This window comes from Cynocephalus volans, chromosome 10 (genome assembly GCF_027409185.1).
Source record: "Cynocephalus volans isolate mCynVol1 chromosome 10, mCynVol1.pri, whole genome shotgun sequence".
Classification (NCBI taxonomy): Eukaryota; Metazoa; Chordata; class Mammalia; order Dermoptera; family Cynocephalidae; genus Cynocephalus; species Cynocephalus volans.
In genome coordinates, this window is record NC_084469.1 from 68,872,626 (window position 1) to 68,896,726 (window position 24,101).

A 24,101-nucleotide genomic window follows, 5' to 3' on the forward strand; every position below is an offset into this window, starting at 1 on the left:
GCACCTACACTTTTTTTTCACATTTGAGATGTGATGGGTAAAATTTCAGTATACAGTCTTGGAGTACCTGGGGCTTTAAGTAGGCACAGAGGGATAGTTATAGCTCTAACACAAAAGATATTCCAAACATATTTGATACTAAGTTTCCCTTTGGGAGACCTGGCCTTTCTTTTCTTTCTTTTTACCTTTCTCTTTTCTGTGTTGTAAGTAGAGATGATTTTACTGATAGCACTTAAACTCAGCAAGTTAATAGCCCCTTTGATATTTCACAGAAAACCCACTGGTTTTATAAAACTATGTAGAGGATTACTTGAGTAAAAAAAAAAAAATAGCATTTGTTTTCATGTGTGCCTTCTCTGTGATCTGAGTAAATTCTGGAAAGAGCAAGAACTGTTAAAAAACAGTCAGTATGTGGTTTTTATTTCCCTAATGTTCCACATGGTCTGTATCACTATGGTGCCTGCAACTCCGCAAAGGGTACTGAAATTTTAGATTGTCCTTATTTGAAAATCTGTGTGGCTGCCTTTGAGAATACAACATTTGGAGATGTTGAAAACATTGTGTAAATATATGTATGTGTGTGTGTGTGTGTGTGTGTGTATGTACACACACACTCTTAGTTTCTGTTTTATATCATTCTTTTCTACCCACATACATAAAATACATTACGGTATTACAGGATGCCTACCTATTTTAGTAGTAAGACTAACATAAAATAACTGGATGCAAGGCATTTTTGTAACATAATAAAAACAAAAAGTCATGTATTTATGGTGACATGACTGGTATCAGAGAGTTCACTGGAAATGACAAAAATAATTTAGTGTTAGAGTGGGATTTCTTTCAAAAAATAAGTTGACTTAACTTTTTTAAAAGCATGATAATACCATTTACTCTGATTTAATAATATAAAGGTCTTGTAGGAAAACATCTGTTTTTAATTTTATTATGTCTGTGTTTCATTTGGTCTAAAGTCATTAGAGTGCTGAATACCTCAGGCAGCCTGTGATAGACCCAGTGAATTCTTTGCAAATCATTCATCCATGCAAAATAACAGGTGATGCAAAACTCAGAATTTGGATAAAAGGACAATCTTTTATCATAATGAATTTGATGTAAACCAAAAGTTAGGATGTATATAAACTTGTCAGTTGAAAGGTTGAGTTATTTGGTTTTCTTTCTGCAGATGTTTACCATGCTAACCAAAAATAATCTTCAGACATGTTTGGAATATTCTATACCACAGCTCAGCCCAAAGAGCTCCACATTCATTAGAATATATAAATCTAATTTTGAATCAATGCAGTTTTTTGGCCTTGAAGACTTTGCTTAATTCCTCTGAGCTTTGGATTCCTTATCTGTAAACTGAAGAAAGAAGCAATAATTCACAAATAGTAAAATAATAATTAGAGTAAATGATTAAAGAGAGAGGTTTAATAAAACACAAAACATTACTTAGTTGTAAAGAGATGCTACTTTAGTCTACACTAAAGATTATGGAAGGTTAGAAATATAACTTAATGATAAGCACTATATATTCTCAAAATAGAATAGCAAGTTAGATAACTGCTTATAACTGAAAAGCTCAGTTAATTCTAAACATCTTTAATTATTTATTGTTTTTATCATCATCTTTTCACTACGTATTTATTAAATAAAACTATGCACTAGCAGTAGTGTTAACCTCTCAGTATTTAAACATATACACAGTAATCTTCTGTCTCCAATGACAGTAGATTAATATTTGGAGAATTATAATCAGATTTCTTCTATATGCAACTGATTGTTTTGGATTCAGAACACACAATAATACTTTTAATTTTTATGGCTGAAAACACATAAAAATTTAAAGATTGTTTTATGTATAAAATGTACATTTTCTAAGCTAAGAAAGTAAAATTATATTCTTTTCAGATTTCCTTATATCTAAATAACTTAAAAGTAATAGCAGTGGCAGTAGTAGATGTGAAAGTAGTAGTACTAATAGTGGCAGTAGAAGTAGAAATAATAGTAGGGATAATTTTAAAAGGCTTTTATAAAGAATGAAAATTTAAAAAGAGACCAAGAGAATAAGAAGGAGGAAAGTATGACAGAAAAGAAGAAAATGGAAAAAAAAAAAGAACATGGAAATTACTACAGGAGGATAAAGAGATAGAGATTAAAAAAATATTAAAAGAATAACAACAACAAAAATAACAACAACAACTATATATATATATATATATATATATATATATATATATATATATATATATATATATGAGCTGAATAGTAAAAAATAAGTCATAAAGAAAAGTTTGCCTAAAACATAAGTGATTTTTAAACAATAAATATCTGTACTGTGAACAAGAAAAGACAGGGCTTCTGTAAACGAACTCTAGATACTGGAAGAAGGACACCCAATTGAATTATGCAAAAGGATTTCTGAGTGCTTAGTATGTGAACTAAGTTAGGTCAGTACAGCACCACCAATAGTGAGTTAGCAAAAGATATTCTGGATAAATAAGCAATGCAGTCATGTGTTATGCAGTGTAACAGTAGATACATCAAACCTAAAATTGGTAAATATTTAATTCAAGGAAGAAAAGGATCAGCATATGGTAAGACCTTGTGACATTTATAAGTCGAAAAGTTTGCAACACTGCCCAACTTATTCTTAGCTGAATAATCCTGCATACAAATAAGAGTTTTGATATATCTTTCAATCGCTTAATTCTTTCCATTGGTAATTCTAGATAGGCAGCAATTACTCAGTTCTTTTACAGAAATATTCTTGAATAATTACCTGTAAGTTAAATCAAGTTAGATCAGCAGATATACCTGAACTCTTTGAGAAGAAAATTGGCAACTCAGGAAAAATTCAAGAGAATACACAAACACTTTAAATAGAAAAATAGAAAAGAGAGATGATAAAACCTACGTTTTTTGTTTTCTTCCCCTCAATGTTTAGTACAATTCTTCAGAGTCCTGAATTATACAAAAATACACTAAATATATATCTTATATAGTTTCCAACTTTATATTTTGAAATAATTGCAAATTCACAAGAGATTGCAACATTAGTAAAGAGAAGTTCTGTGCACACTTCACTCTGTCTCCCCCATGTCACAGCTTACAGAACCATAGTACAATATCAAAACAAGGAAATTAACCTTGGTATACTCTATATGTATAATGTCGTGCCACTTATCACCTGTAGATCTGAGTAACCAGGGACACAATCAAGATACAGAACTGTACCATCACTGAAAAGAACTCCCTCTTGCTGTTTTTGCATTGTATAATAAATTGGTGTAGAAATTTATCAAATGTTTTTTCAGCATCAATTGATATGATCAAGAAGTAGCATAGCACTTTTTTACGGTGGAAATTGCACTTTTCTGATGATCCATAAGTTGTGTTCTCATGATCACTATTCACATCATTTTCAATACATTGATATATGTATAGACTTACATCTGTTTTTGTGTTGGGTGTACACACTTACACATCTCAACACTTGTTCAAATGAAATATACTATTTGCAAAGCAGAGCTGGAGGTTGGATCCAAATCATACATATTGTGAACTGATATTTATGTACCTTGAAACTTTCTTCTGGTGTTCAGCCATTGTGTTACTATGATCGCAGTGCAATAACTAATATAAAAGTCCTCTCTCTCCCACTGAGTATGCATACATATGCATGTCGTATAAACTCAAACACAGTAAGAAAAAATATTATTCTGCTTTCAGTGGTTCTAAACTGCTTATAGATGAACAAACTCTTCTCAATTGAAATCTTTGATATCTGAGAGGCTTAGTGGCCTTGATAATTTTTCAACCTTCATCACACTGATGTCCCAAAATGTGTATATCTTCATAAAGAGTTGAATAAACAGCAGTACAAATGGGTCATGCTGTGCTTTCTTACTGGGAAATCCCTGAGGACTTGTGGAAATACCTCAAATATTAAAATGAAATATGGAAAATTAAAGTTAATAGACTGTAATAGGTCATGGGAATGTATATAAACCACAAAAGTATACCAGATGCCTTCACTGCTAATTTCTAACAAACTTTTAAAGAACAAACACCAGTCCTTCTCAAACAATTACAATAAATTGAAAAGGAGATAATTCTTCCAAATTCATTCTACAAGGTCAGCATCACCCTGATACTGAAACCAGACAAGGACACAACAAAAAGAAAATTGCAGGCCAATAATACTAGTGAACATAGATGCAAGAATTCTTAACAAAATACTAGCAATATAAAATAGCACATAGATCATGTGGAATTAATCAAGTGAAATTTATCTCTAGGATGCAAGGTTCAACATATAAAAATCAATAAATTTGACACATTACAGCAACAAATTGAAGGACAAAAACCACATGGTCATCTCAACAGATGCAGAAAAAGCATTTGACAAAATTCGATATCCCTTTGAAATAAAAATCCTCAAAAAATTAGGTATAGAAAGAAAGTACTGCGGGGCCGATCCCATGGCGCACTCGGGAGAGTGCAGCGCTGGGATCACAGTAGTGCTCCCGCCGCGGGTTCGGATCCTATATAAGGATGGCTGGTGCACTCACTGGCTGAGTGCAGTATGGCCAGTCACAAAAAGACAAGAAAAAAAAAAAAAAAAAGAAAGAAAGAAAGAAAGAAAGAAAGTACTGTAACACAAAAATGCCATTTATGGCTAACCCACAACTAACATCATACTGAACAGGAAAAAATTTAAAGCATTTTCTGTAGAAACAGGAAGATAAGGATTCCCATATTCACCACTTTTATTCAAGATAGTACTAGAAGGCATAGCCAGATTAATTAGGCAAGGGAAGGAAATAAACAACATCCAAACTGAAAAAGAGGAAGTCAAATTGTCCTTCTTTCTACAGAAGAACTTAAAAACTCCAACAATTTAAAAACTCTTAGGTCTTATGAACAGTTTCAGTAAAGTTGTAGGATAGAAAATCAACATACAAAGTTTATAGAATTTCTATGCGCCAACATCAAATTAGCTGTAAAAGAAGTCAAGAAAGCAAGTCAATTTACAATAGCTATGAAAAAATAAAACCCCCAAAATCCTAGAAATAAATCTAATCAAGGAAGTTAAAGGTTTTTACAATAAAAACTACAAAATTCTGATTAAATAAATCACAGAGAACACATACACAAACAAAAAAATGGACAGAAATCTAATTTTCATGGATTAGAAGAATTAATATTGTTAAAACAACCATATTACCCAAAGTGATGCAGAGATTAATGCAATTCCTATCAAGATGACATTCTTCACAGAAATAGAAAAACAATCCTGATATTCATATAAAAACATGAATGACCCCAAATAACCAAAGCAAATCTAAGCAAAAAGAACAAATCTGAAGGTATCAAACTACCTGACTTCAAAATATATTACAAAGCAAGAGTAACCAAAATAGTATGGTACTGGCATAAAAAACAGATGCATAGACAAACGGAAAAGAATAGAGAACATAGAAATAAGTACACTCATCTACAGCCAACTTATTTTTGATATAGCACCAATAATGTAAAATGGGGAAAGGACAGCCTCTTCAATAAATATTGCTGGGTAAAATGGATATCTATTTGCAAAAGAATGAAACTAGATCCCTATCTCTCACCATATACCAAAATCAACTCACAATGGGTTAAGACTCAAATGTAAGACCTAAAACTATAAAGTACTAGAGAAAAACATACAGGATGTTCTTTAATCCAGTGGTCTAGGCAAAAATTTTATATAAAAGTCTTCGAAAGCACAGGCAACAAAAGAAAACAGAAACACATGAAACTACATCAAATTAAAAAACTTCTGCACAGCCAAGAAAACAATCAATGGAGTAAATATGCAACCTGCAGAATGAGAGAAAATGCTTCTGCACAGCAAAGGAAAATCAACAGAGTAATAATGCAACCTGCAGAATGAGAAAAAAAATATTTGAAAATTATTCATCGAACAAAGGATTAATATCGAGAATATACAAGGAACTCAAACAACTCAGTAGCAAAAAACCAAATAATCCAATTGAAAAATGAGCGAGTGACCTGAACAGACATTTCTCAAAAGAAGACATACGCATGGCCAACAGGTATATATATATTACTAATCATCAGGGAAATGCAAATCAAAACCACAGTGAAATATAATCTCATACCAGTTACGATGGCTATTATCAAAAAGATGAAAAACAAAAAATGATGGCAAGGATGCAGAGAAAAGGGAACTCTTACACACAATTGGTGAGAATGTAAATTAATAAGGCCATTATGGAAAACAGTATGGAGGTTTCTCAAAAAACTAAAAATCGAACTACCATATGATCTAACAATTCCTCTACTGGGTATGTATCCAAGGAAAGGAAATCATTATACAAAAGAGACACCTGCCCTCCCCTGTTCATTGCAGCACTATTTAAGATGGCCAAGATATGGAAATACCTAAGTGTTTATCAACAGATGAATAAATAAAGAATTGTAGCATACCTACACAATGGAGTACTACTCAGTCATTAAAAAAAAAAAAAAAAAATCTTGTCATTTGCAGCAACATGTATGAGCCTGGAAGACTTTATATTAAGCAAAATATTTCAGACACAAAAAGATAAATACTGCATATTCTCACTCATATGGGGGAGCTAAAATAAGTAGAGAGTAGAATTCTTATTAATAGTGGCTGGGAAGTGTAGAGGGAAGAGAGGATAGAGAGAGGTTGGTTAATAGATACAGAATTACATCTAGATAGGACGAATACTTTCTAGTATTCAATAGTAGTGCTAGGGGTCCTTATTTAACAATAATTTATTGTATATTTACAAATGACTTGAAGAGAGGGGTTTAAATGTTCTCATCAGAAAGAAATGATAAATGTTCTGTGAGAGACATGATAATTAGCTGATTTGATCATCACACAATGTATACATGCATTGAAATTTACTCAGTACCCCTAAATATGTACAATTATTAAATGTAAATTAAAAATAATATTTAAAAATGTGTAAAATGCAGCAAATGTGTTGTTTAGAGGAGAATTTGGAGCATTAAACTCCTATATTAGAAAAGAAGATCTCAAGTGAATAATCTATGCTACAAGTTAGAGCATACATCAATGAAATTAAAAGTAAGAAAATCAATGACACCAAATGTTGATTGATCTTTTAAAAGATCAGTAAAATTGGCAAATCTCTACCCTGGCTAACAATAACAAAAACAAGACAGAAAAAACAAATTAGCAATGTTAGAAATAAAAGTGGAGTCATCACTGCTGATACATTAGACATTAAAAGGATAGGAAAAAAATACTAGGAACAATTCCGTGTCCACAAATTTTATAATTTAGATATAATGGTATAATTCCTAGAGAAAATCTACTAAAACTCACACACTGAAGATATAGATAACTTGAAAGAAGAAGTTCAAAGTTTATCGCCTTCCAAACAGTAAATAAATAAGCACCAAACCCAGATGTTTTCACTAATTTAGCCAAACACTTAAGAGAAAAATAATACCAAGATAGCATTGCCTAATATCCAAACCAGATAAAAACATTGAACGAAAACTAAAGACCAAAATCTCTCATTAATAAATTTGTTGAAAATATATTAGCAAATCAAATCGAAATATGTACAAAAATAATTATACACCATGACTAAGTGGAATTTATTGCAGGTATACAAGGTTGTCTTCACTCTCCAATCTTGTACAACATTATACCAGACATTAACTAGAGAAAAGACATCTTCATTCATAGCTGACGTGATTATGTATGTAGGAAACACAAACAATTTAAAAATATCTCTTACAACTAATAAGTGAGTAATATAGCATAGTTGCAGGATGCAGCCAATAAGCAAATATCAGTTGTTTTCCTATCTACCAGCAATGAAAAATTGGGCTTCAATTTTTAAAAAGGAAATATTTATATATAAATCTAACCAAATATGTGCAGAATTTAATGCGGAAAAATGTAAAACTCTGATGAAACAAGTTGAATATGTTCTCAGCAAATGGACAGATCTTCCATGTGCATGCACTGGAAGACTCAGTAGCATTAAGATGTCAATTGTTCCCAAGTAGATGTATAAATTCAGTACAATCCCAATTAAAATGCTAGGAAGCTATTTTGTAGACATCAACTAAATAATTGTAATATTTTAAATACAAAAAGGCAAAAATATACAACACACAACAAAATACTGATGAAGAAAAACTAACTTGGAGAAATCATATTACAGAACTGCAAGACTTAATAAGTACAGTGAACAAAGCAGTGTGGTATTGGTGAAAGTAAAGACACAGATTAACAGAACAACCCATAACAATGTGCACTGTATTTAAATTTTGATGTGGATATAAGTATTAGAGAATTCAAATTTCTTTAGTAATTTTTCTTTTTTCTTTTTAAAATTGGTTATGAATATTCATGAGATACAAAGCTGATGGTCACCCCTCATTCCCAAAATGTGAAGGCCAGATCCATACTGGCAGCATACCCATTACCACAAATTGCATTTGTACCCCATGTTCCCCACCCAATTATCCCCAACCTCCGTGCCCCTCCCCCATTCCCTCCCACTCCATTTTTTTATCCCAAGGTATGTTCTCTCCCTCTGCAAGTCCAAGGCATTACTTTGGTCTTTCTTTCCTTCCTTCTTTCTCTCTTAGATCCCAAATATGAGTGAGTACATGCAGTGTTTATCCCTCTGTGCTTGGCTTATTTCACTCAACATAAGTTTCTCCAGACTAATCCATGTTGTTGCAAATGGGAGAATTTTGTTCTTTTTTATGGCAGAGTAGTATTCCATGGTGGAAATATACCACAGTTTCCTTAACCAATCATCCATCGATGGACATTTAGGTTGCTTCCATGTCTTGGCTATTGTAAACAGAGCTGCGATGAACATGGGAGTGCAGGTATCCCTTCAACATGACGATTTCCATTCCTCTGGGAATATCCCCAGAAGTGAGATTGCTGGTTTGTACGGAAGAGCTATCTGTAGTTGTTTGAGAAACCTCCATATTGTTTTCCATAGTGGTTGTACTAATTGACAGTACTACCAACAGTGTGGGAGTGTTCCCTTCTCTCCACACCCACACCAGCATTTGTTATTCACCTTCTTTTTGACTATAGCCACTCTAACTGGAGTGAGGTGGTATCTCAATGTAGTTTTAATTTGCATTGCCCTGATGACTAGTGATGTTGAGCATTTTTTCATGTATCTGTTGGCCATTTGTATGTGTTCCTTTGAAAAATGTCTATTCAGTTCCTTCGCTCATTTTTTAATTGGGTTTTTACTGTGTAATTACTTGAGTTCCTTGTATATTATGGATATTAATCCCTTGTCAGATGTATAGTTGTCAAAAATTTTTGCCCAATCTGTAGGTCATCATTTCACTCTGTTCATTGTTTCCTTTGCTGTGCAGAAGCTTTTTAGTTTGATATAGTCCCATTTCTTTATTTTTTCATCTGCTGCTTATGCTTTTGATCTCACATTCATAAAATCTGTGCCCAGACTTAGTTCCTGAAGTGTTTCACCTATATTTTCCCTTAGTAATTTACAGTTTACAGTCTTTAATCCATTTTAAATTGATTTTAGTATATGGTGAAAGGTGCATATCTAGGTGTATAGCATAGGGATATCCAGTTTTCCTAGCACCACTTGTTGAAGAGGTAATCTCTTCCCCACTGTAGATTTTTGTTGCCTTTGTCCAATATCAGATGGCTGTAAGCCTGAGGGGTTATTGCTGGGTTCTCAATTCTGATCCACCAGTCAGAGTGCCTATTTTTATGCCAATACCATGCTGTTTTGGTTAAAATACTTTGTAGTATAATTTAAATTCAGGTAGTGTTATGCATCTAGATTTATTTATTTATTTATTATTATCATTATTATTATTTTTTTTTTGCTTAGGATTGCTTTAGCTGTTCAGGGTCTTTTGTTGTTCTATATGAAAGTTAAGATTGTTTTTCCTATTTCTGTGAAGACTGACATTGGCATTTTGATGGGGATTGCATTGAATCTGTACATCATTTTGTGTAGTATAGACATTTTCACAATATTAATTCTTCCAATCCAAAAGCATGGAATATTTTTGCATCTTCTTTAATTTCTTTCAATAGTGGTTTGTAGTTCTCATTGTAGAGATCTTTCACCTCCTTAGTTAAATTGATTCCTTGGTATTTTACTGTATTTTTTGTTACAATTGTAAATGGGCTTACTTTCTTTATTTTCCTTTCTGTTAGTTCATTATTTGAGTATATACACGTAAGTCATTTGGTAGCATTTATTTTATATCCTGCAACATTACTGAAGTTATTAACCAGCTCTAGGAGTTTTTTGATAGAGTCTTTATGTTTTTCTATATATAGTATCATGTCACCTGCAAATAGATACAATATGACTTCATCTTTTCCAAACAGGGTTCCCTTTATTTCTTTCTCTTGCCTGATTGCTCTGGCTAGTAGCTCCAGTACTATGTTAAATAGAAGTGGTGAGAGTCGGCATCCTTGTCCTATTCCTGTTCTTAAGGGAAAGGCCCTCAGGTTTTCTCCATTCAGAATGGTACTGGCAGTGGTCTTGTCATAGATGGCTTTTATTATCTTGAGATACTTTCCTTCTATACATAATTTGTTGAGAGTATTTATCATGAAGGGATGTCGAATTTTCTCAAAAGCTTTTTCAGCATCTATTGAGATAATCATAAGGTCTTTGTCCTTGAGTTTGTTGATGTGATGTATCACATTTATTGACTTTCATATGCTGAACCATCCATGCATCCCTGGGATGATTCCTACTTTATCATGGTGTATAATTTTTTTTAATGTGTTGCTGTATTCTGATTGCTCATAATTTGTTGAGGATTTTTGCATCTAGGTTCAACAAGGATATTGGCCTGTAATTTTCTTCCTTTGTTGTGTCTTTATCTGGCTTTGGTATCAGAGTTATGTTGGCTTCATAGAATGAGTTTGGGAGAGTAGCTTCTATTTCCACTTTTTGGAATAGTTTGGGGAGAATTGGTATTAACTCCTCTTTAAAAGTTTGATAGAATTCAGTTGTAAAGCCATTCGGACCTGGAATTTTCTTTGTTGGTAGATTACTGCTTCAATCTCATTGCTTGCTATTGGTCTGTTCAATTTTTAAATTTGCTGAGACTAGATTTGTGACCTAATATGTGGTCTGTCCTGGGGAATATTCCATGAGGTGATGAGAAGAAAGTATATTCATTAGTTGTTGGGTGAAATGTTCTCCATATATCTGTCATGTCCAGTTTGTCTAAGGTGTAGTTTAAATCCTGTGTCTCTTTGTTGATTTGCTACCTGGAAGATCTGTCCCATACTGAGAGGGGGTTGTTCAGATCACCCATTATTAATGCATTAGGGCCTATTTATTTCTTTAAGTGTAGGAGTGTTTGCATTATATATGTGGGTGCTCCAGTATTGGGTGCATATATATTTGTGATTTTTATGTCTTCTAGCTGGATAGATCCTTTTATCATTATATAGTGGCCTTCTTTGTCTCTTTTTATGTTTTTTGGTTTAATGTCTATTTTGTCTGATATAAGAATAGCTACTACTGCTTGTTTTGGGTTTCCATTTGCATGGTGTATCTGTTCCATCCCTTTAGTTTTAGTCTGTGTGTGTCTCAACAGGTGATGGGGGTCTCTTGAAGACAGCATATACTTGGGTCTAGCTTTTTAATCCAATTAGTCACTGTATTAGTCTGTTTTGTGTTGCTATAACAGAAATACCTGAGACTGGGTAATTTATATAGAAAAGAGGTTAATTTGGCTCACGATTCTTGGACAGCTGCATCTGGCACAGGCCTCAGGCTATTTCTATTCATAGTGGAAAGCAGCAGGAAGCTGGCAGGTATAAGCAGATCACATGGCGAGAGGAAGCAAGAGAGAGAGAGGGGAGGTGCCAGGGTCTTTTAACAACCAGCTCTTGTGGTAACTAATGGAGGAGAACTCACTCGCTACCCTTCCTCCCCCAGGGAGAGCATTAATCCATTCATGAGGGATCCCCCCCCATCATGACTCAATGAGTTTCCAACACTCCCACATTAGGGATCAGATTTCCACATGAATTTTGGTGGGGACAACACATCCAAACTCTGTCAGTCAGTCTGTGTCTTTTATATGGGGAGTTTAATCCATTCACATTTAGGGTACTTATTGACTAGTATTGTTTAATTCCTGTCATTTAATAGCTTTTTGTTTAGATGATTTAAATATCTTTTAATCATTACTTCTTTTATTTCTCTTCTTCGATGTTAGTTGGAAATTTAAGGTGGCATGATTGAGCTTCTTCTCTTTCTCACTGGCATTTTTGTTTTAATGGTGGGTTTTGCTTTTTCTTGTGTATTTCTGATAGTGGTCATCATTATTTAGATTCCAGATGAAAGACTCCCTTTAGAATTTCTTGCAGGGCTGGTTGTTTGGTGGTGAACTCCCACAACTTTTCTTTATTTGGGAAATACACTATTTCTCCCTCATTTCTGAAGGAGAGCCTTGCTGGGTAAATAATTCTTGGCTGGCATATTTTTTTCTTTTAATATTCTGAATGTATCATTCCACTTTCTTCTGGCATTTTGGGTTTCAGTTGAGAAGTCTGCTGTTAGTCTGATGGGGGCTCCTGTATAGGTGACTTGACACTTTTCTCTTGCTGCTTTTAGAATTCTTACTTTGAGCTTTGCAAATTTAACTATAACATGTCTTGGGGAGGATTTTTTGCATTGAATCTCTTTGGGGACCTTTGAGCTTCCTGAATCTGAAGGTCTTTATCTCTCCTTACACATGGGAAGTTTTCTGTTACTATTTCCTTGAATAGGTTTTCGATACCTTTTCCTTTCTCCTCCCCTTCTGGAATACCCACAGTTCAGATGCTAGGGTGCTTGAGGTTGTCTGCTATCTCTCTTAGATTTTCCTCATTATTTTTAATTCTTTTTTCCTTTTTTTTGTCTACCTGGATTATTTTGAAAAGACAATCTTCAAGATCTGAAATTCTTTCTTCTGTTTGGTCTACCGTGCTGCTCAAGCTCTTTGTTGTGTTTTTTATTTCATTGAGTGAATCTTTCATGTATAGGAGTTCTGCTACAGTCTTTGTTTAGGTATTAATTTCTTCATAAATTTCCTCCTTCATATTCTGAATATTTTTTCTTGTTTCATTGTGTTCTCTAATTGAGTCTTTTTTTATTACTTTGAGTTTTCTTAAGAACGTTGCTCTGAATTCTTTTTCAGACATTTCAAGGATTCCCTGTTCCATACAGTCTGAAATTTGAACATTACTGTATTCCTTTGCTAGTGTCATATCTTCTTTATTATTTGTAGTTCTAGTATTTTTTCATTGAAGTTTGGTCATTTGGTAGAGGGTTTGCTTCTTCCATTACTTTGACGTTGGCTATGAGGATAAAGATTTCTTCTTCTATTTGCAGGCTTTACTGGTCTCTCTTCTTATGTCTGTATAGTCAAGTGAGCAGTAGTTTTCCTCTAGAGTGGCCTTGGATGCTACTGTGGTGGTGAATTGTCCTTGCTTGACAGTAGGTATGGTATTGGCTATCTTACACCACCTTGGGTCCTGTTCCAGAATCTGTGACCATAGAATGAGCCCCTGGCTCACCTCAGAATGGTGTGATGCAGGAGCTGGCACTTCCATCTGTTTTCCAGGGGGGAGGACCTTTTTCTTATTTTATTCTTTCTTTTCTTTTTCGCTTTTTCTTCTTAATCTTCATCTGTTTGTTTTGTCTCTCCCCCTTGACTTTGTAATTCTTTAAGCACTCTTCTTTAGAGATAGTCTATGCTTGAAGCTCTTTCATCTGTAATCCATCATTATCAAATTGGAACCCTATTGGTGTGGTGGTAAAGTGCAGGGGAGCAAGTGTATTCTACAGTCTTCTGATAAAGCTTATAATTTAGTGAACCTGTGTCTCGAGTTTGTGACTTTCACAAGTTTTACTCTAGAGATATTGCTTTTTTACCCCATCATTTACTCCTTTCCCTGACTGCAGCATTCTCAATCAATATCCTTGAAACCATGACTCCTGTTACCTATAATTTTTTCCCTCTCCCTCAGGTTAGACAAGAGGGCTCAAAGCAGCTGGAGTTTTAGTAATTCCCTTCCCTCAGGTAGGATAATTTTATACTAAAGAACTTTCTTCTGGAGAGTAGGCCTTTGTTGAGGAGAAGGCTCTTGGTGTATTTTCACAGAGATTACTTCTTCTCTTCTCTGGATAGAGCCAGGAAGGAAACTTTGTGGAATCTCTATAGCGAGATCCTGGTGAAGTTTCTGCAGATAGAGCCCAGAAAGTTATGGAGGGCCTTCTAGGACTGCTCCCCCCACCCAGGAGTCTCTCACTCCCAGACTAATTCACACTTAGCACCAGCAATTTGTTAAAATTACTATTTACGTGTTACTAGCGTTTGTGAACCCAGCAGCTTCTATTCCTGGTAAACAGACAATGACTATAGAGTAGTCCCTGCTTATCTGAGTTTTGTCTTTCCTCTCAATTAATGGTCAATCATGGTATGAAAATATTAAATGGAAAATTCCAGAAATAAATAAGTCACAAGTTTTAAATTGAGTAGCATGATAAAATCTCCTGCAGTCTAACTCTGGGACTTTGTCCAGCATATGCAGGCTGTATATGCTACCCACCTGTTAGACACTTAGGAGCCGGCTGGGTTATCAGATTGAAAAAACATAGTACATATAAAGTTCAGTACTATTCAGTTTCAGGCATGCACTGTGAGTCTAGGAAAATATCCCCCATGAATAAGGGGGACTATTGTACCTCTTTGCATGTGTCTGTATCTCCAGATTATACTGTGGCAGTTTTCTGTAAGAACTTAGTTCTCTGCTGTGTCTTAGGAAAGTTGATTTCCGGATTGGCCAGCTTTTTCTTCTTATAAAGATGGGTGGTTCTTTACACATGGATGCCATAACCTGAAATGTATTCAGGTTTTCATTACACTATATTACCTGCAGTTGTAGTTTAAAAGTAAAAGATACATTGTCTATTTCATCATCTCACAATACTCCATTGAAAAATACATATACTTCTTTATGGATCTGAAACTACCACAAAGATTCTTTTCTTACACACACATGAGCTCTTGGTCATTTGCACAATAATCCAAGCACTTGAATCTTAACATACGTGATTTAAGTTCATCAGGTTGCCTACTTTGAATGGGTACATAATTATGTTTTGGAAAGAATAAATATCTTTAGTCAAAAAACCTCCATTTCTTTTTTCTGTTTTTTTTTTTTTTAACTCTATAATATTAATTATTTTTTCACTCTCAGCTTCTGAGGATAGTAATAGAATCCCATTATTAAAATGGTGACATCTGATTAGATTATCTCTAAAGTGTATTTGTAAGGCCAATATTCCATGATTCTGTAGTTCTATGTTTTCTTTCATACTTAGAGGGGGAGCTAGATCTTACCTATAGGGATATATAGATCTAGTTTATTTCAGGATGTTGGTAGACACTATGACAAATCACTCACCAATCTTCTTCCCAGGTTCAGAGGAAAAGTGTATAACCCATTCTTCATTGAAATTAAGTTGGGGCTATATGACTGGGCTCTGGCCAAAAGAAGGAAAGTGAAAATGTTATGCATCACTTTCAGGCTTGCCATACCCTTAATAGGGTGTTTCAGGATTCCTTATAAATGTTAACAACTACATGTTACCGTGGAAAGGAAGACATGGTCAATATGTGCACATATGTCTAAGTGGACACAATAGATAATATCTAGAATTGGTAATTTTAAAATTAAAATTAATTAATTAATAATAACAATTCCTTACTTCCAACTGAATAGCACTTTAGAACAAGGTTTTTGTTTGTTTTGTTTTGTTTTGTTTTGTTTTGGGTTTTTTGCTTTTTCTAAAGTGTAGGCATTGGGTCACCTTTTCCTTTATCCCATTTGCCTCAAAATATATATATTTTTAAAGCCATATTTCAATGACTGAATTTGCTGAATCTATGTGAGTGGAAACACACATATTTCATTTTTAAACAAATAATTTCTCTACAGGCTAAAATGAGAGAGATAGGCTTTTTCACATGAACCAATTTATTTCTTCTACATATAAACCTACTTGATTTACTAGGTGTTTTCAAAATGTTTTATTTGTTTGGATTTATTTAATTATGTTCTTTCTGAGTCGAATAAAAACAAAAAAAAATAAAACAGGATATCAAAAATTCATGTTACAAAATGAAATTTTTTAAAGGAAATGTGAGCTAAATAGGTACAGGAAAACAATATGATGAAGCCAATTGAAAGGTTAATACGTAAAATGTGTGGCAGATGGCAGGGCCTTTTGGGTCTCTAGAGTTCCAGCTAAGGCTGACTGTGAGCTTTGGCTGTGACCATCTTGCAGAATTTCAGATGCCACATCTATGACACTTCAAGGCCCTTGATTTCACCTCAGGGATATAGTCTCTTGTAAATCCAACCAGTTTCAAAAATTGAGATTTCTATGTAAATCTGAAATGACTCACCTTTGCCTCAGGGGTCCTACCCCTTTACAGAGAACAGACTGTGAGTTCCTGTTTCAAACCCAAATAAGTCTCTGCAACAGTCCCCTGGAGGAGGGTGGTAAAAAGAAAAATAAAAATCTTGTGCTTCTATTGCCTGCTTTGTTAATAAATAGCAGATTACATTCTCTGGGGCCATGCTAAATTTATAAAGAACATGTTATGGCAGACAAACTTGATTGCTTTTTTTATAAACTCACTGAATTAGTGGATAAAAGAATAGAGTGGATTGAAAATATCTTGATCATAATAAAACAAGTTGATAGCAATTCACAAACAATGCAATTCACATACAAAAAAGATCCTGCTTGAAAATTTAATTCAAATTACCTTAGCTGCAAGCACCATCACACAGATTGAAAACTGAATGAAGAATGACCGTAAAGAAAAGATAATGAAAAATGCTAACAAGAAATCTATCATGGGCACTTAAAATCTTAACAAATATTATATAAAAGAGGCTAAATAGCTTAGGCTTTTTTTGAGAAGCTTTGTGGATAACCAAAGGAGTTGTTTTACTTCACTATTTGAAAGCATATCATATTAAGAGCAATTGGTTCACCCAGGTTTCCTAGACTGTAGATATCAATTCTCTGCTCCAGAACTTAGCCATATTAAATTCTAAGAAAATCATGAAAAATGGAAGACATATTTTAGTAATTCTATCTATATTGTTGCATGTGGGGGATGGATGAAATTAAGGGAGGTAAGGCTGGTATTGGTCTCATTGTCTTGAGTCCAGTATGTGATATCTTCCTGTAAGACAGGATGCCTCAACTGTTAGTTAATTACATGATTCACTGACTACCTGAATCATGGAGACCCAGCCTTCAAGATTAGGGTGCTACTGCTTTTGTTTATAGCTGAATTCTTTAGTTCCCTGCGTCAAGAAGAAGCATGATACATAGTTAAGAATATAGCTTTGAGTCCTGGTTTGCCTCCTAGAAACTGAATAAACTTAAATGTTCCGTAACTACTTTTAACTTCGGTTGCTTTACCTGTAACTTGATGATAATAACTGAGGGTTAGCTACCTCAATGAGTCCATGACACAGGATGTACAAAACATACACTATTTAAAATATTAAGAGATATTAAAAGTTAATGTGTAGATGGCTGTGGTCATTAAAGTGTCTGATGTACACAATAGGTTATTGACCTACTGTAAAATAAGTGTTAAATTATTGATGATGGTTAAGATGGTGTTCTTGGAATTGAAATCAAATCTACTTGGCTATGCCTGATATTGTGTCTACTTTCTAAGAACAGAAAGTTGAAATCAGCCCTCCTCCTTGGCTCAAATACTAGAATTTATTTTCATGTAATCATGACGTTTTTGTCCGTCTCATTTTGAGTGTCATTTATCCTGTTCAACCAATTTGACTGTACACTTGTGATGCCACAGATTGGCCTTTTCCTTTAGGACTCTACACACCTGCATTTTTTTATTCTCGCTGTCGACCACGGTTCTGACATTTTCCCCTTATCCACTGCACTGTACTGGTGAGAATCCATTGAACCTTGCCAGTGAAACTGCATTAGAAATAAAACAATCAGCTGTAGATATGAAAAGCCAGCCACAGCTATGTCAATAATAGTGATATACTAATTGACCAACTTTATATTCTTCAACCTTTGAAGGCAATTTATGCCACTGCTATTTCGAATAAACTAAATAAAACTTTAAAGCCTGAATGTGTATATATTCTTGGACAAATTCTCGAGCTGATGTGAATATCCATTTCTTCATCTGTAAAATGGGGATAATGATCCCTACACTGTCTACAACACAGGATTGTTATGAGAATCAAATTATTACTTGAAAGTTCTTCAAAATCCCTGAAGTGCTATAGAAGATTGTGGATTTTATTAGATGACCCAGTTACTAAAGAAAGAGAACACCCAGCCCTCAATATTCTTTTTATGGGATCCAAACAGGGATATTTTGGGCTATGATGAGGTTTTTACGTGCATCCCAAGTAATTTCATTTTGGAATGTTAATGAACAAACAAGAAATGGGATCATTTTGAAATAGATATAATGGGCTAAACTTATTTTAGGTACCAAAAATTTGAAATATAAACTTGTTATTACAAGTTCTTACCTTTTGAAATATTACAGAATTTTCATCTTGTGAAAAAATTATATATATATATAATACTTTAATATATATATATATAGCTTTATATATATATATATTTATTTATATATGTATAAAATCTGTATTGATGATAGCTTTTCTAACAGTCAGACTCAAATGTTCTCATAGTTGATTCAAATTAAGTAAATTTTCAAAGCTTGGAAAAAGAACAGAATTTGGGTTAGATATACTTGGCATTGATTCCTCACCCTGAAAAATATTAACAATGGAGACCTTCAATAAATCGCTTAACTTTTCTCAGCCGTGATATACTCCCACCAGTATGGGAAATCGTGAAATGATTGTATATGATGCATTTTATCTGGAAGGTGGAGGTGTTTCATTTTAATCTATTTTTTAAATCAATGTTTACTACGAATACATTTTTTTTTTTTTTAATAAAAGAGGTATTGACAAGTTGAGAGTGATAGATCTTGCATGTGGCCGGCGCCATCTTGAACGTGGCTGTATCACCTTGGATGCCACTGACTTCATCACAGACATGACTGGTGCCATATTGAGTACAAAATGGCCACCAGTCTTTTACCCTACCTCCTGGTTTATTTAATCAAAGAAACTCTCTACCTTGTGGTTTCCTAGACAAAGAAATCCTTCCACTTCTGCCTGGAGGTACCTCCCATCTTGACTATATCACTCCTACCCACTACACCAGCACCAATTGCCAGCCTGAACCCTCACATCAGCACCCCCTCCCCTGTCCCACCTGCATTTTTCTCACCCACCGATCCGTATAAGGGTACATACTCCCTTTAGTGGCTGATAGCTGGCCATTTTGAGCGCAGCCTGGCAAGTTTTTCTTCCTTTAATAAAGCTTGAATGGTACCTGGTGTTTTGGATCGTTTTCTTTCAGAGAGTAGCCTACTGTCTTGAGTGGAAGGTCTACTTTTATCTGAAATGATTTAGTTTTGCGAAAAGTGCTGAGCTTAAAGTCAGAAAGACCAATCACTTAACTATGGTTTTTGAGAAGTAATATCTTTTTAAAGTTTCAATTGCTAAATTTTATAAGTTTGAATAATAATCTTACCTCATGGGCCGACCCATGGCTCACTCGGGAGAGTGCGGCGCTGGGAGTGCAGCGGCGCTCCCGGGGTGGGTTCGGATCCTATATAGGGATGGCCGGTGCGCTCACTGGCTGAGCGTGGTACGGGGAACACCAAGCCGAGGGTTGTGATCCCCTTACCGGTCACAAAAAAAAAAAAAAAAAAGAAAAAAAGAAAGAAATCTTACCTCATAATAATGTGGAATTTTGGTTATAAATGTATCTGTTCCAAAAAGAATATGAGAACAAGTTAATACCCCCTCCCACATTCCCACCATAGGAGATGCCCATTACGCCTTCGGAAGCAGAGCCGGAGTCAAGGCTTTCATGAACGTGGTTGATTTGAGAAAACTGTGCCAGGGAAGGAGAGTGGTGACTGGACAGTGTGAGGCAAGAGGGAAGAAGAACCAATACAAAGGGCATTATGAAGCTATTTTGTGCTGTTTTGGCACTGGTGATCACGTTCCCATGAGGCCTCTTGAGGAGCAATGCGAATGAATAGTATGAGCTTCGAAAGTGTTCTTCTTAAATAGGGAAGTTATACAAATTTATTCAGTAACTTTCATCCCCCTTTGGCCCAGAGTTGCTGCATTTTTTTTTTTTTAATTTCCTGTGTTTCCAGGTGAGTGAACACTAAAGTGCTGAGTGAGAGCCCATGTCCAAAACTCCAGGACCAAAGAATCCCTGAAGCAGGAAGCCCTGGTGTAGTTAAGGAGTAGTCAGTTTATGTCTGAGCAAGGCTGTCTGCCTTAGCAATTCCAAGAGTAAATGTTGGTCCAAGAAGATGTCAAGTGGAAACATAACAGGGCATCACTCAAATAAACCAAATTAAATTTACTGTGTTCTGGCCTACATACACACTCGGTGCACTCATCCCTCCTCTAATCTTCTCTTTCTCTTCACCTTTTATATGAAGATAGGTTATTGGAGTATAGTTTACATATAGTTCAATTCATCGTTTTCAGTGTACCATTGATCACGTTTGACAAATGCACAGAGTTGTATAACCATTACTGTTCTCTTTGCCTTTCAATGAAGTACTCTGTTGTTAAATCAGCCTGATGACATCCAGTACAAATTCCCTGCCACTTTATTTTCTTTCCTTATAATGTAATAAATCTCAAAGGGTCGAGAAATAGGGATGCACATTTGTTCTAGAAATAAGAATTAAAATATATCTTGGATTGGCAAATATTCTTAACTACTAAAACTGAGTAAAGGATGCATTGGTTGTCTTCAAGTTCTTTTGTCTGCCTTTGTGTATGACTAAAATGTTTCCATCTTCTTAGTACCCACTTATAAAAATCCTTGTGCAAATCAATTAAAATGTTTAACCAATGAAATTCTGAGAAATGAGAATGCCCACATCTACAACGCAGAAGAGCCGTAACTATAGAAAACACTGTAATATGTGGCAGCAAGGGAAAAATCACTGACAAAAGCAGCCAAAATACAACCAGGACAGAATAATTTTCTTATCCTATTTATCTGAAAAGTTTATACCTGAATTTTTTTAAAGAAACTTTGACATTAGTGCCTTCTGCCAAGACTAACCAGTGCTTTCAGACCAGTCCGGGTTATAAAGCAGTTTCACAAGAACTCCACAATATTTTTAAAACTATTTAAGTGTGTGTTTAAGGAGGGGAAGCCTGATCTTGCCTTGGATGGCAATAGAATGCTGGCCCTTGTTATACACATGGGAAAGATACAAAAAAAAGCTTTGATTTGCTTTACATAAAATAATCTCCTGGTCTTTAACTAGTAAAATTTCATAATTGCTAAGTTTTTAAAAATTTAATCTCACATGATTCTTAAAGCAACACTGAGAAATAATGAGGGTACACAAAGGTAAACAGAAGAACTCAGAGAAAACCTACATCTCTCTCTATAAAGACATTGAGGAACCAAGAGTTGAAGTGATTTGACCAAGTTCATGCAGTTACTATGGAGCTGGCATAACACTCAGGCCTCATGGATTCCATTCCCTAACTCTTTTAGCTACACGTGAGATAGGTATAAATATACAGCCATATCAAATAACTTTTAAACTTTCTGTCTATAATATTTAAATAACAAGTCAAGGACTTAGTCCCCTCAAAGTGGACTGTGATTTACTGTGTTCCTTCACACATATCCACTGGAAGTCTAAAGATTCCATTCTCTTTCACGTATGACATTTTAAACACTCTTCCAAAGAGTTGTATTGAATGAAAAAATGGAAGACCCACATTTGACTTGATGTGCATAGAGGAGATAGGGGAGAATAGCGATTGAAAAAGTTCTTTCTTTTCATTTGGAAGATAAATAAATGATTACAGGTTACCAGTAGCAAGAACCATATTGAATATGTTATTGATGAAAAGAAAACAGACTAGCAAACACAAACAAAATAAAATCCAATCCCATTGGCTAATTTTGAAACAGATGGCTTAATTGGAGACTCTGAAAGAACAAGAGAGAGCCATGTGCCAACAGGAAAATAAGATGCATTACCTCTGGGCAGAAAATAAGATTTCGTGTTAGAGAAATAACAACTATCAGTTTAATGGCTTTGGATAGTCACCTTATGAGAAATCTGGTTCATCTGAAATTGGAAATGAAAATTCCCATTGATGGTTAAATTATTTCAGTAAACTGCAGAGGAGTTTGAACAATGGAAGATGTCGGTTGCCAGCCAGAAAAGTCTTCTTTTTAAAGGAACTTGAAAAAAATTTTGTGAAAGTTATTCAGCATAGAAGTGTAATGTTGGAATTCCTAGCATGATAATGATATCCAAAGCCTTATGAAATATCCACAATTTCTTCATATGTAAACATTGTTTTGATGGTTATTACTGGCAACAAGGAGAAGAAACCAAAGTTTCTCAAATAAGTTGACACAAACTGGAACAGGCTGAATCATAAGTCAGTGGATTTTGACTGTCTTGGAATATTAAAATATGAGTATGGTAGAGATTCAAATATCAGAGAGCAATTGGACACATTGCTTTCCAATATTCCTTCTAGTGCTAGGATTTTATGATTCAATGAACATATTGAACACTTTTTTTTCCAAAAGAAGAAAAAATACAAACGTTTTACAATTATTTTATTTTGTAAGGATTCCCCAGATGGCACACAAAACATTTACCTTCGCTAAGTTAACACATCTATGATTTACCTCATGAGGAAGAGGATATTCTTCATTGGATACTTGCCAAGTAATATGACAATCCTCAAAGAAATGTCATTCTACCTGTTCCAGTCATTACCACAGATTGATTGTAATCTGGAAATCAACATATATTTACATGTAAGTTTATTGTTTTAATAACCGGATATGAATAAATATTAAAGAACTTAAGTGATAGCAAATATAAAGGTTTTGACAAGTTTTGGTGACTTTTTATTTCATAGCCCTACATCTCCATTTTAACTTTCAGCATAGTGCATATTATGCATAATAGATATTCAAGATGTCTTAACAAATGAACAAATGAATTAATATATACCTAAACCTTGATAACTAAATATTTGAATATCCATTTGTCCCTCAAATAATTATTAGAGTTCAACTTTGTATAAGGCCCCGTGATGGGAATATGATGGGAGGCATGGGATGATTTTTAACATAATTTAGAATTATCCAAATTTTACCCTAAAAGAATACTTATCTTGCAGACATGTGGGGGAGAAGTGAAAGAAGGTGATAGAATGTGGACATGAACGATTAGAATACAAATTGAAATAGTAAGGGACATTAGAAAAATTTATACAAAAGTCAGGAGAAGTAAAAAGAAATAGATGATGATTTCAGCTTTGAATAAATTTTGCTTCATATGTGAATATTCTAAGGACAATATTGATTAGTTTGTAATGATTTTTTCCTATTTTGTTTTGTTTTTCCCTAGGAATATTTATTTAGAAATTGTTTTCTTCCCTTCTTTTCCTAACAGTAATAAATGATTGCTTAGAAAATAGAAACTTAATAGTAGATCAGTGTTTAAAAAAATTATGTCAAAGGATGTTAACTGTGCAACTCACATCTGTTTAAAATCTGCCAAACATCAGGTGAAACACACCCTATCTCCTGAAGTGGATTACACATGAAGACAAGAAGAAACATTTTTTTTTTTCTTATTGTCAGTACACACAAGCCCCAAAATAGCCTTTTCTTTTTTGTTCAGGTCAAAAAAGTCATAATGAATGGTTTCAGTTGCTTTCCAGGCACGTATTACAGTTACAGAAAATTTTCACATAATCAAAGTTGGATGTTTCTAGAGAGATCAAAAAAGACGGTGAAGAGGAGAGCAGGTGCACCAGCACTCTTAGAGTATCTGAGAATGCAATTAGCCAGCAAATG